Source organism: Telopea speciosissima, chromosome 9 (genome assembly GCF_018873765.1).
Source record: "Telopea speciosissima isolate NSW1024214 ecotype Mountain lineage chromosome 9, Tspe_v1, whole genome shotgun sequence".
Classification (NCBI taxonomy): domain Eukaryota; kingdom Viridiplantae; phylum Streptophyta; class Magnoliopsida; order Proteales; family Proteaceae; genus Telopea; species Telopea speciosissima.
Window position 1 is genome coordinate 1182959 of NC_057924.1, and position 15395 is coordinate 1198353.

A 15395-nucleotide genomic window follows, 5' to 3' on the forward strand; every position below is an offset into this window, starting at 1 on the left:
GGTTTGTGTGATTACACTTTCATCAAAAAAAGTAAAATAAATAAAAGATGAAGATGATATGGAATCTATATAATCAAATGATGAATTACATTTTTCACAACAAAATGATCAAGAATAAAACCTAGACCCCCTTTGGCCCGTGGGGGTCTAGGTTTTTGACCCACTCGTATCCAAAATACTACCCTTCTTCTTAAGTTAGGGTGGAGACTTCTGGCTGAACCAAATTCCTTGTGGACCAAAGTTCTTAAAGCTAAATACTTTCTTAAAACCTATCTTTTTGACCCTAGGACTAAAAATTGGAAGGGATCATGGGTTTGGAATAGCATCACCAAAATTATCCCTACTCTGAGATCTTTTTGTATTAGGAAAATTGGAAATGGAATGGACACTGTATTTTGGACCGATCCTTGGATCCCATCAAAACCCTTATTCTCCCTCAAACCTGAGGAATCTCAGAGGTCTTTTCCTGAAAAGGTCAATTTGTTTATCTCAAACAACTGCTGGAATCTAGATTTTTTGAGGATTTCTCTCCCTTCTTATCGACCTCACATCATTCACATCCCCTACATCGACTCCTCGGACTCATGGTGGTGCACCCTCACTAGGGATGGTCGTTTTATCACTAAAAAAGCAGCTAATTTCATTTCTAACTCCTCTTGCTTTGATTTGTCTTTATCCGCTTGGCGGAAATTTTTTTGGTAACTCAATCTCCATTCGAAATTTAAAATTTTTTTCTAGCGTGTATTAAATGCAGGGATTCCAGTTAAGGATACTATTTCGAAATGGACTCAGATCGACCCAACTTGTGCATTCTGTGGCACTTGTAATGAGACCCTCTAGCATTTACTGCTATCTTGTGACTAGGTTAAACATATCTGGGCAGCTGGTCCTTTGGGTCTGAGGACAGAATTCATCTCTTTCCCATCTATAAGACAATTCTGCATTTCTACTTTCCTCAATCGCAAGCTTGATAAGCCATCTCTTGTCTAGTTTTTTCTATTTTTATTATAACTTGTTATTTTATTTGGATCTCCAGGAACAATTTTATTTTCTACTTTGTTAAACCTCATCCTCTAACTGTGTTAAAGAGGATTGAACTCTGGATGCAAGACCTTCGTATTGCGCCCCCCTCTATTATGCCCAATGTTAGGAAACTGGTCCTACACTCTACTTCCTCCAAGACATCCCTATGATGATGTTTTGATGACAACAAATAAGCCTTGGACTAATGCTTATGTTCTAAGTGTTTTATAGTCAAAGCATAGCATCAAGTGAGGGGGAGCATATACAAGTGTTCAAAAACCACTTTCAAAAGAAGATTGAAGCTTGGAAGTCAAAGACATATGTTTAGAATCTTAAAGCATTGAATAATTGAAGACTTTTGCTTGAAGACTTTGTCTATTTACAAATATGTAATCTCTATTGTTTCTTAAGTCACATTCGATGTAATGCACACACACACGCATGCATCTATCTAGAATGACCCTAGGAGGTTATTCAAACTCCTGATCATGTGACCGATTGGGTTTGAAATACCCAAAACAACCCCTGAGAAAATTAGATTAAAGTTACACTGTAATTGCCCAATCTGGCATACCGGATTAATGGGTGTCTCAGAGAAACACCTCCAGTAACCCCTTTACCCATGCTGGATAAGGATCCAGCATACCGGATCCTCTCTTGGGTGTATTTTTCCCTGATCCGACATACCGGATCAGTGCTTGACTAATTAATTATGACCGTTATTCTCCTATCTCTTAAGGAAAGTAGGTAATCTGGCATACCGGATTCCCATCCAGCATACCGGATCACTTATAGAATGTGGGATTCTTTTCTTAATTGGATTCCTAATTGGTTCTAAGCCTCTAGCCTATAAATACCCTCTTGATTAGTGTTCTAAACACTACAACAATCATCAATCAAGAGCTCTAAGCAATCAAGCACTCCCTTGTGAAATTATTCTTTCAAGATCAAGAAGATCGAAGAAAATTTAATCTCATCTTTGCTCCTTCATACACACTTGCAGCCAAGTTGCATACATTGAAAGGTAGCATCTTTTCTACTAAAGTTTAAGGTAACTCTAAACCATTTAGTAGTTCTTTTACTTTGTTTAAAGTTGTTGTTGAGTCCTCTTGCTCGAAATCAAGAGAAAGAGTCTTCTTGCTCGGAATCAAGAGTAGTGAGTCCTCTTGCTCGGAATCAAGAGTAGTGAGTCCTCTTGCTCGGAATCAAGATTGGTTGAGTCCTCTTGCTCAAAATCAAGAGTAGTTGAGTTCTTTTGCTCTTAATCAAGATTTGTACGAGTCCTCTTGCTCTTACTCAAGATTCTATTTAGTGAAATTCTCTCTAAGTTGAGAGGAGTTGACGTAGGCATGTGTTGGCCGAACCGCTATAAATCTTTTGTGTCTCTCTTTAATTATTGCTTGTCAATTGGTTATCTTTACTTGTTTATTTTTTGCATAATTTTTTGTTTTTCAACCTTCACCTATTCACCCCCCTCTAGGTGAATTCACATTTGGTATTAGAGCGGTAGCTTAAGATCGTGATTGTTTTTCAATCCATTTAAGAGTTAAAGATCATGGGATCCTCTAGCAATTGAAAGATTGAGGGATACACCATTACTAGACCTCCCTTCTTTAAAGGTGAAGGATTCTCCTATTGGAAGAATCGCTTCAAGAACTTCATGTGTGCCAATAACATTGACGCATGGAAAGTTATAGAGAATAGACCTAATACCATAGACAAGCCCAAAGAATAATGGACTCCACCTGAAAAGGCTAAAATATAACTCAACTATGTTGCTATAAGCTATCTCCAATGTGCATTGGGAGAAAAAGAGTATAACCGGACATGCATGTGTGACTTCGCTAAGGAGATGTTTGATAAATTGGTAGTAACTTATGAAGGTACTTCTGAAGTGAAACAATCCAAGATTGACATGTTAGTAAATGAATATGAATTGTTTAAAATGAAAAATGATGAAGATATATATGCAATGTTTACTCATTTTACTAACATTGTGAACAAGTTGAAAGGATTAGGTAAGATCCACTCCAATGGTGAGAAAGTCCGAAAGATTCTAAGATCCCTCTGAAAGGAATGGAAACCCAAGACTACAGCCATAAGAGAATCCAAAGACATTGACAAACTAAGTCTAGATGAGCTGCTGGGATCACTCCAAACTCATGAGATGGAGCTCAAACAAGACACCAAGGAGATTGAACCAAAAGAACCAAAGAAGAAGGTTGTAACGTTCAAATCATACTATGAAGTAAGTGATGATGAAGAAGAACTATCTAATGACGAGATTGAATATCTCTCAAAGAAGTTCTCAAAGTTTTTGAAGAACAAAGGCAAAGCCACATTCAACAAGAGAAGACTCTCAAGAGACCAAAAAGGTAAAAATGCTCTTAAAGAAAATAATGATTCTTCTTCAAAAGACATTGTTTGCTATAAGTGTAGGAAGCCAGGACATTTTAGGGGAGACTGTCCGAAGATAAAGAAATACAAAAAGGTATACAAAGCTGAACACTCATTCGATTCAAGCGATGAAGAAGAGGAAGATGAAGATTCTCAAGAAGAAGAGCAAACCAACATTGCTTTTATGGCTATTGAAGATGAAGAAAGTGAAAATGAGGCAACCCCCACTTCTACCCCCACTTCTCTATCTCATAAGGATAAGGATTTTCTAGAATTAGAAGAAGCTTTTGAAGACCTCTACCAAAGTAGCATGGAGTTAGCTACTACTAAAAAGAATCTCTTAAAAGAGATAAATACCCTCAAAGACCAAAATACAACTCTAACTTCTCAAGTTAATAACTTAGAAGAAGAAAAAGAGAAATTGTGTAAAGCTTTAGAATCTTTCACCAATGGTAAAAAGACTCTTGACATTTTACTTGGACTTTAATCTAAAGCACCTTTCAACAAGGAAGGGCTAGGCTATGATGTGAACATGAGTTCAAAACAAACCCAAAAGCCAAGTTCAAGTAAGATAGCAAGCAAATGAGCTAAGAAAAATAAATATTGTAACTACTGCAGAAAGAGGGGACATTCTCTTGAGGAATGCTATTCCAAGAAGAAAAGTCTTCAAGTTAAGAACCTCAATCCCAAAGGGAAGACTCCCTGTATCCCTCAAATTATTGTATGCAATAATTGCAACAAGAAGGGACATACTATCTGGGAATGTCAAACCTATGCAATCTCATTTGAGTACTGTAAAGAGAATCTTTAAGTACTTGAAGGGAACTCCAAGCATTGGACTATGGTACCCAATGAACAATGACTTTGATCTTGTTAGCTTCTCCGACGCCAATTTTACCGGATGTCATGTGGATCGTAAGAGTACAAGTGAAACTTGTCACTTCTTGGGATCGTGTTTAGTGTCGTGGTTTAGTAAGAAGCAAAATTCAGTTGCTCTTTCTACCACTGAGGCTGAATACATTGCAGTCGGACGGTGTTGTGCACAAGTGCTTTGGATGAGGCAAACTCTCCAAGACTATGGAGTGTAGTTTGACACCTCCTCAATCCAATGTGATAACATAAGTACAATTAATCTTAGCAAGAATCCGATTTTACACTCTCGAGCTAAGCATATTGATATTCGTCATCACTTTCTTCGTGATACAGCTCAAAGAGGTAAAATCTGACTTGACTATATTGAAACCGAGAAGCAACTTGCGGACATCTTCACAAAACCTTTGAGTGAAGAACGTTTCTGCTCTCTTAGAAGAGATCTTGGGTTGTGTGACCCTTTTATCTCAGCTAAAAATGTTTTCTAAAACTTATTTCTTTCAAAATTGCTGTTTTCCTACTGTTCTTGCTTGAAATGGTATACCGGATCAGCTTCTTTGGCAGTTTTTTAACCGTTATTGTCTGAGACGGTATACCAGATTAGGAAATGGTATACGGGATGTTTGAATATCTTCCCATTTTATAACTGTTGGACCTCTTTTCAAGCCTATTTAAACCCCATTTCTTTGTCCTGTTCTGATTCACTATTCATCATATCATCTTCCCTCTATCTAAATTCTTTCTATTACTTTAAAAATCTCTTTCTCTTCTCAAACCTCTCTCCACCATGAGTAGAAAAGGGAAGGACCCTATGCCGGAGAGACAACAACCCTCCAAAAGAGAAAGAGGAAGTGGATCAAGACAACCATATGCTGAAGGAGAAGATCATTTGTTTCGGTCTAGGGAATGCCGAGCAAATTGGCATCTCTACCAAGCAAGAAAGATTGAAGAAGGATGTGAAGTGGATGTGTTTTCTTTCAATAGCATTCATCTCGAAGACCGCGGTTGGGAGCCCATTTTCAACATGGATGACCCTTGCTATCCAAACCTTGTCAAGTATTTCTACACCAACCTCTACTTCAGCGGAGTGGAACAAGACTTGAAACTTCATTCTTATGTGAAGGGAACTCACATAGACCTTTCTCTTGATGATCTTGCTCGCATCCTTCACATTCCAAATGATGGCCCCTGCATCTTTTGGACTCCAAAGAATACCAATTTCGGTGATTTGATCAACCATGAAGAGATATACTCCTCCATCCTAAAACAATTTGATCCAAATGCCGGAACTGTTGTTGTTGGTCGCCTTCGTCTTATACCTCATGTCATCTCTTACATAGTCCAACACAACATTATTCCTAGGGGTGGTGATAGAAACAAGAGTCTTACGCCACAAGCTTATATCACTTATTGCATCTACACCAATAACCCTACCAATCTTCCTTACTTCATCATGCGATACATGGAATCTTGTACTCATCCTCATAGGAGCACTAACCTTCCCTATGGTAGGCTCCTCACTCGTGTTTTTTGGGAGTATAACTTAGATCTTGATCGTGAGGAAGTGGCCCCTGTTTCCTCCCAATACATCACTCAGAATAGTTTTCATACAATAGCTATTCCTCCTCCTTCCAATGTGTTCGTCGAAGAAGAATTGGGAGACCAAATGCTTCCTCCTCCTATTGCTCGAGAAGGGCTACCGGCATCTCTACACGATTGGGCGTCAAGCATTGATGAATACATGGATGAAGCCAACACTCGTATCATGGAACTGAACTTGGACAACAACGGATTCAAGATGATGTGGCATCTCTCCGTGATGATGTGAAGACCGGCTTTAACAACATGTATCTGCTCCAAGACAAGCTTCTTCACTCTTTTTAAACTCTTGCTCTCAATCTTGGACATCTTTCTCTTGATACACCAGGAGCAACTCCACAAGGAGTTCCACCGCCGTTCGCCGGTGCATCCAGTTCTATTTCACCTCTTCCACCCTTTGATCCTCCTGTTTGATATGTTTTGACTTTCTTTTTTATAATGCCAAAGGGGCAGAAGTATATTATATTTTGTTTGAAAGCTGTAATGGATAATGATTATGGTCTTATAAATAAATTTGTTTGGTTTAAAGAATTATTATTATTCTTGTCTCTTATTCCTTGCATACATTATTGCTCATTATTGCCCTCTATTATTTATATCTTTTATGGATTATTTGTCATCATCAAAAAAGGGGAGATTGTTAGGAAATTGGTCCTACACTCTACTTCCTCCAAGACATCCCTATGATGATGTTTTGATGATAACAAATAAGACTTGGACTAATGCTTATGTTCTAAGTGTTTTACAGTCAAAGTATAACATCAAGTGAGGGGGAGCATATACAAGTGTTCAAAAACCACTTTCAAAAGAAGATTGAAGCTTGGAAGTCAAAGACATGTTTAGAAGCTTAAAGCATTGAAGAATTGAAGACTTTTAATTGAAGACTTTGTCTATTTACAAATATGTAATCTCTATTGTTTCTTGAGTCACATTCGATGTAATGCATACACACACGCATGCATCCATCTAGAATGACCCTAGGAGGTTATTCGAACTCCTGATCATGTGACCAATTGGGTTTGAAATACCCAAAATAACCGCTGAGGAAATTAGACTAAAGTTACACCATAATTGCCCAATCCGGCATATCGGATCCCAATCCGGCATACCGGATTAATGGGTGTCTCAGAGAAACACCTCCAATAACCCCTTTACCCATGCTGGATAAGGATTCAGCATACTGGATCCTCTCTTGGGTGTATTTTGCCCTAATCCGGCATACCGGATCCCAATCTAGCATACCGGATCAGTGCTTGACTAATTAATTATGACCGTTATTCTCCTATCTCTTAAGGAAAATAGGTAATCCGGCATACCGGATTCCCATCCAGCATACCGGATCACTTATAGAATGTGGGATTCTTTTCTTAATTGGATTCCTAATTGGTTCTAAGCCTCTAGCCTATAAATACCCTCTTGATTAGGGTTCTAAACACTACAACAATCATCAATCAAGAGCTCTAAGCAATCAAGCACTCCCTTGTGAGATTATTCTTTCAAAATCAAGAAGATCGAAGAAAATTTAATCTCATCTTTGCTCCTTCATACACACTTGCATCCAAGTTGCATACATTGAAAGGTAGCATCTTTTCTACTAAATTTTAAGGTAACTCTAAACCATTTAATAGTTCTTTTACTTTGTTTAAAGTTGTTGTTGAGTCCTCTTGCTCGAAATCAAGAGAAGGAGTCCTCTTGCTCGGAATCAAGAGTAGTTGAGTTCTCTTGCTCTTAATCAAGATTTGTACTAGTCCTCTTGCTCTTACTTAAGATTTAATTTAGTGGAATTCTCTCTAAGTTGAGAGGAGTGGACGTAGGCACGTGTTAGCCAAACCACTATAAATCTTTTGTGTCTCTCTTTAATTATTGCTTGTCAATTGGTTATCTTTACTTGTTTATTTTCCACATAATTTTTTGTTTTCCAACCTTCACTTATTTACCCCCCCTCTAGGTGAATTCACACCCAATATTGTACTTTCTAATAATCAGGATATGCATGTTAATCATAAGCTTCATTTATCTACTTTGGACTTTTCTGTTTTGTTATGCGCAGGGCTTGATTCCACAGACATAGGCTGTTCCGGATGGACTCTTGGCATTTTGTTAGATGGGAAATTCATTTTGTTAAATATAGGAAGAGTTAAAAGCCACCATGACTTGGAACCAAAACTGTTAGCTATTCTCAATGGTTTTGATCTGGCTAAATTGAGAGGTTTGAAGCTAAAAGAAGTTTGGTGCTCTAACAAGGTGCTACCTGGACTTCTTCCAACTTCATCCCATTCTCCATGGCCTCTAGAAGTGTTGGAATACTTTCTACAAATTTTGGATCGTTCACCAGGTATCTTGTCTAAACATATGATGGACCCCCATCTATTATGTTGGCTTAAGTCCTTAGCACAGAAAACTCTGGCTACTAATGCACCATGGTTAAACGATAGTTGTACCTTTTTCTCTGCTTAATAGAAATTTTCTTTCTTTCATCAAAAAAGAAAAAAAAAGAATAACTATTGGATTCATCATTGACTTCCAAGATTTGAGAGATTGAGAGGATAATTGATAAGCAGTGTCTTTGTCTCTTTGAAACTAAGAACGTAGGATGATTTAATTTCATCTCTCTCATCTCCACTCATCCAAGCAGAGAAAAATTAGAATCAAGAAACTCGATCGATCTCTATGTTGCAGCTACCTTAACCATAATCTGACTCTTGACTAGGTGACGACCATCAGTCCATTTAAGCTCTCCAAATACGTAGTTTTTAGCAAAACCAGGTCGATTAGTCTTGAGGGTTAGTTTAAATGTCTTCTCTTGTCCAACCGAATCGAATGTTAGGATCTGTGGCTCCACCGAAATAGAAATTCCCAAGGGAGGGCGAATAATGGCCTTGTATGTAGCTAGGGATGACCCAACATTCTTCACTTTCCTTATCAAAATGGCGAAGCCAGAGAGGTTTGGTACTGTGAAGGAAGGATAGTTGAAGTCAAGGAGACTGATGGCGGGCTTAGGGCATGTGTAAGGCAGTTTCGATTCGGAGAAGACTCTGATTAAAGTTTGGTTGTAGCCAAGGGTACATAGGAAGTTCAAGTAATCGATGGGAGTTAAGTCATATACCAAACTAGGATCCATGGCACGGTTCGGTTGAATGTGTCCACCTCCATAGTTGAATGGGCTTGCTTTCACATTTGTTCCATTCAGCATCGGCTCCCTTGCATTATCCCTTGTAATTACTGCATACACACCACACATATGATAAAATCACCAAAACAAAACCAAAGAGAGAAGAAGAAGAAGAATCAAGAGGTCTCAAATCTCAAGATCAATAGTACTGTAGATAAAGAGAGGGTTAATTAATACCGATGGTAATGATGGCAGATCTGATGGCAGCGGGGCTCCAATTAGGGTAGAGTTTCTTGAGGACGCCACTAACACCCGCCACGTGAGGGCAAGCCATGGACGCCTGACATTGTGGCAAAAGGAATCTGTTTGGTTCCAACTACTTTGGTAAAGGCAGCGATGACATTCACACCTGGTGCAATGATGTCTGGCTTGAGAAGCTCGGGAGTCATGCTATTAGGTCCTCGGGAGGAGAATGCGGCCATCATAGGTGCTGGCTTTGTCCCTAGCTCCGTCGTGCTCGGTAAGATGTAAGCCATGGGTGCTTTCGTCGATTTCATGTATTGGAACAATGCACGACCATTCGTGATTGTCAAATGCGATGCAGGGAGCACGTTAGCTTCAACGATCAAAGCATCAGCGTCAATCGATATTATCCCCACAGCCCCTGCTGCGAGTGCTTGTCTTCCCTAGTCCACAGTCAAGATCTCACCGTTGATGCATACCACTATCTTCTCTTTTACCCATTTCGGGTCAGCGACCCAATATTGCAAGTCAGGCCATCCTCGAACGAAGCGTCCTTCACTTTTGCCTCAAGACCGATCACCAGAGGGTACATCTTGTCATTCGTGGGCATGGAAATCTTAGTGAGGCTCTACCCTTTTAATTGCTTATTGTTGCCAAGCTTCACGTAAGCCAAGAATTGACGGTCCATGGTACTGGCAGCCACCATTAACAACCAGGGGGCCGTGTTGGCGACGGTGGCGTCTCCAACCAAATCATCGTTTCCAACCGCGGCTACCACAAGGATACCATTCCTGACGGCGTGGAAAGAGCCAATGGCAATGCTGTCAGTAAAGTAGTTGGTGGGGGGGCCTCCCAGGGACACGGAGAGAATATCAACGCCGTCGTGGATGGCGGCATCAAAACTGGCGATTATGTCTGCATCCGTGCACGGGTTATCTCCGACGTGCTTCCCGCACACCTTATAGGCAGCTATGCGTGCCCTTCGCAATCCTCCTTTGGTCGTGCCATTGCCTAATCCAAAAACATTGGTGTTTTGGATGAGGTTTCCAGCCACCATTGATAAGGTGTGGGTCCCATGACCGGACTCACCGTCACGTGCCATTTTGAAGGTTTTGCCAATGACCACTCGATACCCTTTGTTGAAGGCCTTGGCACCAATCAGCTTCCTGTGTCATTCCATTTGAACGCCAATTATCCAAAAATTAAATAAATAAGTATTAATTTTCTAATTTGCATGAGAAATGAAAAATAAATTACAAAACACGTAGTTTCAGTGTTTCACAAGACAAAGTAAGTATAAAATAAAAACAAACCTATTTTTCTACCCAAAAATAAAAAACAAACCTAGTTGTTTTGTAATTAATTTTCTTTTACATTTTCACCTCGAGTTCGCTCCTAGAAATATAGTCATCCTTGCCCCCCCCCCACGTCAATCCCATGAGCATCTTATCCATTCTCATTCGATCATGGCAGGGAGCAAGTCAAATCTAGGGTGTACACTATTATTTTATTCATGCCATTAATATAGTCATCCCTGCCCCCCCCCCCCAAGTTACGAAGCTCGTTTGGTCTCCAAGGGTTACACCCAAACTGAGGGCATCGATTACCATGAAACGTTTGCCCCAGTTGTGAAACTTGTTACTATTCGTACCTTACTTGCTATTGCGGCTGTCAAACATTGGTCTTTCTACCATCTTGATGTGCAAATTGCTTTTTTACATGGTGACCTTGATGAAGAAGTATATATGAAACTTCCATCTGGTTACCAGGGACAGGGGGAGAACGTTGTTTGTCGTATCAATTGCTCTCTATATGGTCTCAAATAGGCTTCATGCCAGTGGTTTGCCAAGCTCTCTATAGCTTTAATTGGACTTGGTTTTACCCAGTCCAAGGCCAATTATTCTTTGTTCTTCAAAGGTCGTGATGCCTCCGCCATTTATATTTTGGTTTACGTCATTGACATCCTCATCACAGGGCCCAACTCCACCGCCATCACTGCCTTGAAGTCCACCTTGCACCAGCAATTTTGCCTTAAAGATCACGGCCCCGTCAAATACTTTCTTGGCCTTGAGGTCGTTCGGTCTCACAAAGGAATTTATTTGAATCCACACCAATATACTTTGGATATCTTTTCGGACATGAATTTTACTGGGGCTCGCCTTACTACCTTTCCTATGGAGTAGCATCTTAAGCTATCCTCCTCCGAGGGTATTTACTAAACGATGCCAGCCCTTATCGAAGCTTGATTGGCTGGCTCATTTATCTTACCATCACTAGGCCGATATTGTTCATATTGTTACGGTCCTGAGTCAATTCACGCATCAACCCCGGTAACCTCACATGGACGCCTTAGGTACTTGCACAGCACCGCCGACCAGGGCATCTTGTTATCCTCTTCTAGCTCCCTCAATCTACGTGCTTACTGTGATTCAGACTAGGCCAGTTATCCAATAACCAGAAGATCAACCACTGGCTATTGTATCTTCCTTGGTTCTAGTCCAATCTCACAGAAGTCGAAGAAACAGCACACTGTCTCCCGCTCCTCAGCCGAGGCCGAATATCGTTCAATGGCCGTTGTAACTTGTGAACTTCTTTGGTTGACCACTCTATTGCGGGATTTGGGAATTCCATGGACCTACCCCATTCCCCTATTTTGTGGTAATCAAGCTGCTCTTCATATTGCAGCCAATCCTATGTTCCATGAGCGTACAAAACACATTGAGATTGACTGCCATAGAATTCGCGATAACATTACCAATGGCCTTCTCCGCCCAACTTATGTTCCAAGTTTTGGTCAACTCGCGGATATCTTTACTAAGGCTTTGGGTGCTACTTTGTTCTCCACTCTTAAGGCCAAGTTGGGTGTTCCCAACATTCACAGCCCAACTTAAGGGGGAGTATTGGAGCTCATGCACGTCACATTTATCACATTCATCACATGTGATAATACACCTATATAGATTGATCTCATCTTGATCTTATTCTTTCATTCTTTCTTTCTACAAGATTGATTTTATTTGATTTTATTCTTCCTTGTAATACGATTCCCTTTCTATTTTTATTCTTCTTCATTGGCTATATAAATATAACCTCTCATCAATGGAATAAACAAGCATTTCCATACATCTTGATTAAATATTTTACAACATGAGAGTAGCACTGGAGAAGGATTCATGATGCCCACACACTTCAGAGATTTGGGGCCAATAGACACTTCATGAGAGCAGCATTGAGTTTATCAGAGCTACGGTGTGACAACCCGTACAAGTAGGTGATCCAAATTCCAAACTCTTAAGGCCCCATTTGTTTAGAGGGATTTATGGGGTGAGAGAGTTGTGGGATTACTGACGGGTGGATCCCATGTGTTTGGAAAAGTAAAGAGTTGATGGATTACTGTAGCATTCCATGGGAAAGTTGCAAAATCCCACATATTTCATGGGACTTTGTAAAGCCAAGAGCTGAGAAAATTATGGGATTTGCAATGCCATGTCAGTAGACAATAGTAATGATTATGTTCCCTCCATTATCGCAATATTCCCACCCACTTGCAAACAATCAGCCTGGGGTCGGATTGTTGCAATGACATATCAACATTTTACCACAACACTATATCCCACTCCTTGCAAACTATTCCGCTAAACAAACCACAAACGGGGCCTAAAAGTTCGCCAAGTAAATTTTTTGGAAAAGTTTTCCTTCACCGATTCACTCATTATTATAGATATATTAGGAATATATTAGTATCATAATCTTATGCAATCTTCAATTGCATCTCTCTCAATCTTCCATGAATAGTATAATATCATATTGTAATCCTTTAGTCTTGGAATGTGTATTATAGGTGATTGAGTTCCAACATGTGGATTTCTTTACCCATATATATACCTATTATTACAGGTAAGTAGTTTCTCTTAGGCCTATATATATTAGGCCCCTTCTTTATAATCAATAAATATGAAAGAATAATGAAGATCCGTTTGATACTGTTCTGCTTCTATGTTCCATAGTTTATGAGTTCCAATATGGTATCAGAGCCTTCAAGGCTCCAATGAGCACTCGATCCGCCATTCTTCCCTCTCTAGTTTTTCGTTTTTATGATTCCCTTGCTTTTTCCTTTTTAGATCTATAAGTTTCTTTTACTCCCTTCTCTCTTTGAAATCTCGCATCCGCAACCGCACTAACATCACCACCTCATCTATCATGGCCTAATTCCCTTTCGTCAAAAAAAAAAAACAACCCATCCACCATTGCTAGTCTTTGCCATATTAATTTCCTTTCTTTTATTGCCCTTCTTTAATTTTCCACCTTTTGCATTCATCCATCTCTCCCATCGATCATGGTTGGAGGTTCCCGTAGTCTGCGTAGGTCGACGCTACAATATTTCCTCCCTTACGTTGATTGCTCTATTTCTGTCGTCCTTAAGTCATGCCTGAGTTGAGGTCCCTTTTTAGGGGCATGCCTCAGGTAGAGGACTTAGGCCTACAACACACAAAAAAAAAAAAAAAAACACAAATCTCAATTTCATTCTCTCTTCGTGCACCAGCAGCAGCTCCAAAGCGTGCGGGCACACAGTCTCTCCTCACTCCTTGTCTCAACAGTGCACCAGCAGCAGCTTCAAAGCGTGCGGGCACACACAGTTTCTTCTCACTCCTTGTCTCATCAGTGCTCCAGCAGCAGCTCCACAGCACGCGGGCAAACAATTTCTTCTCACTCCTTTTCTCATTTGTGCACCAGGAGCCATTCAATAGCTCGCGGGCACCCCAATTTCTACCGATGAATCATACCGCACCAAGCTCCTACGAGCTCCCACGACATACAACCAATCTCCATCTATGTCTTCCATGACCTCGCCGTTCAAGCTCGCTATTAACTCTCGCCATCTGACTCTCTCCATTTCAGTTACACACGTGTTGTAGATTGTGTAGGCTTTCAATTCAATAATCAAGCTGAGCGTTTCTCTTCTATCCACGCTCATCTTGCGGGGGAGTATTAGAGATATATTAGGAATATATTAGTATTAGAATATATTAGTAGCATAATCTTTTGCAATCTTCAATTGTATCTCTCTCAATCTTTCATGAATAGTATAATATCATATTGTAATCCTTTAGTCTTGGAATGTGTATTATAGGTGATTGAGTTTCCAACATGTGGATTCCTTCACCCATATATACACCTACTATTACAGGTAAGTAGTTTCTCTTAGGCCTATATATAATAGGCCCCTTCTTTGTAATCAATAAATATGAAAGAATAATGAAGATCCGTTTGATACTGTTCTGCTTCTATGTTCCATAGTTTATGAATTCCAATACTCATGAATGTAAGAACACCATTACATCCCTTATATATTGAAGGTTCAAAACTGCTCCTCGCTGTTCATTGACTCTCATCGAAGCACAATGATGGCCATTGGTGAAGGAGTTCCTCCTTCAAGGGAAACTCCCCTCCTAAATTTTTACTTCTTGGTGTACTTTCATACTATTTATTCAAATTTAATGAATGGAGAAATTCTAATCTTGCTCTTCCAAATGATTGCAAATCAACTAAACATAACATGATGTACTTCATAATCTTACTATCATTTTAGGGGGGGAAATCCAATTCCTATTTTTATGACTTATTTTTTATACATCTAATATGAAAATTAGAATTAAAAGAACAATTGTTGCCCAAACTTTAGAAGAAGATGATGCTGAAATTTGCAATTACCATAGAGAAGAAGAAGAAGGTAACCATTTCATTGAGGAATTGAATGGTACTCATGTTTATTGACTGGGCAAATTTTTTTTTAGAGAAAAGAACGTATTTTTCCTCAGCAATGCTTTTGTTAGATCCAGATCTTAAGGGTGTGGCCACTTCAATCGTTGAGTTTGAGCTCTCTCCAACCTTAGATATGTGTATACATAATAACACATATTTTATTCTATGGGGGAAATTAAGAAAGAGGATTGGTTTTAGATGTAGAATTGGAGCTAATCACACCAACCTTAGTGATTCCAACTTCTAAAATTTAAGGGACAAGATTCCCCATGATGCTAGTGTAGTAGGAATCTTGCACGGCAAACCAATAGCAATAAGAAGAATAGTAATATCATCCACGTAGGCTCACATTGTCAGGATAGAGAGAGAAAACAATAAATAAATAAAA

General features: G+C 39.6%; 1 pseudogene; it reads right to left on the reverse strand.

The window, feature by feature from the left end:
- Nucleotides 1–8557: 8557 nt before the first annotated feature.
- On the reverse strand, nt 8558–14219 carry LOC122640200 (annotated as a pseudogene).
- Nucleotides 14220–15395: the final 1176 nt, after the last annotated feature.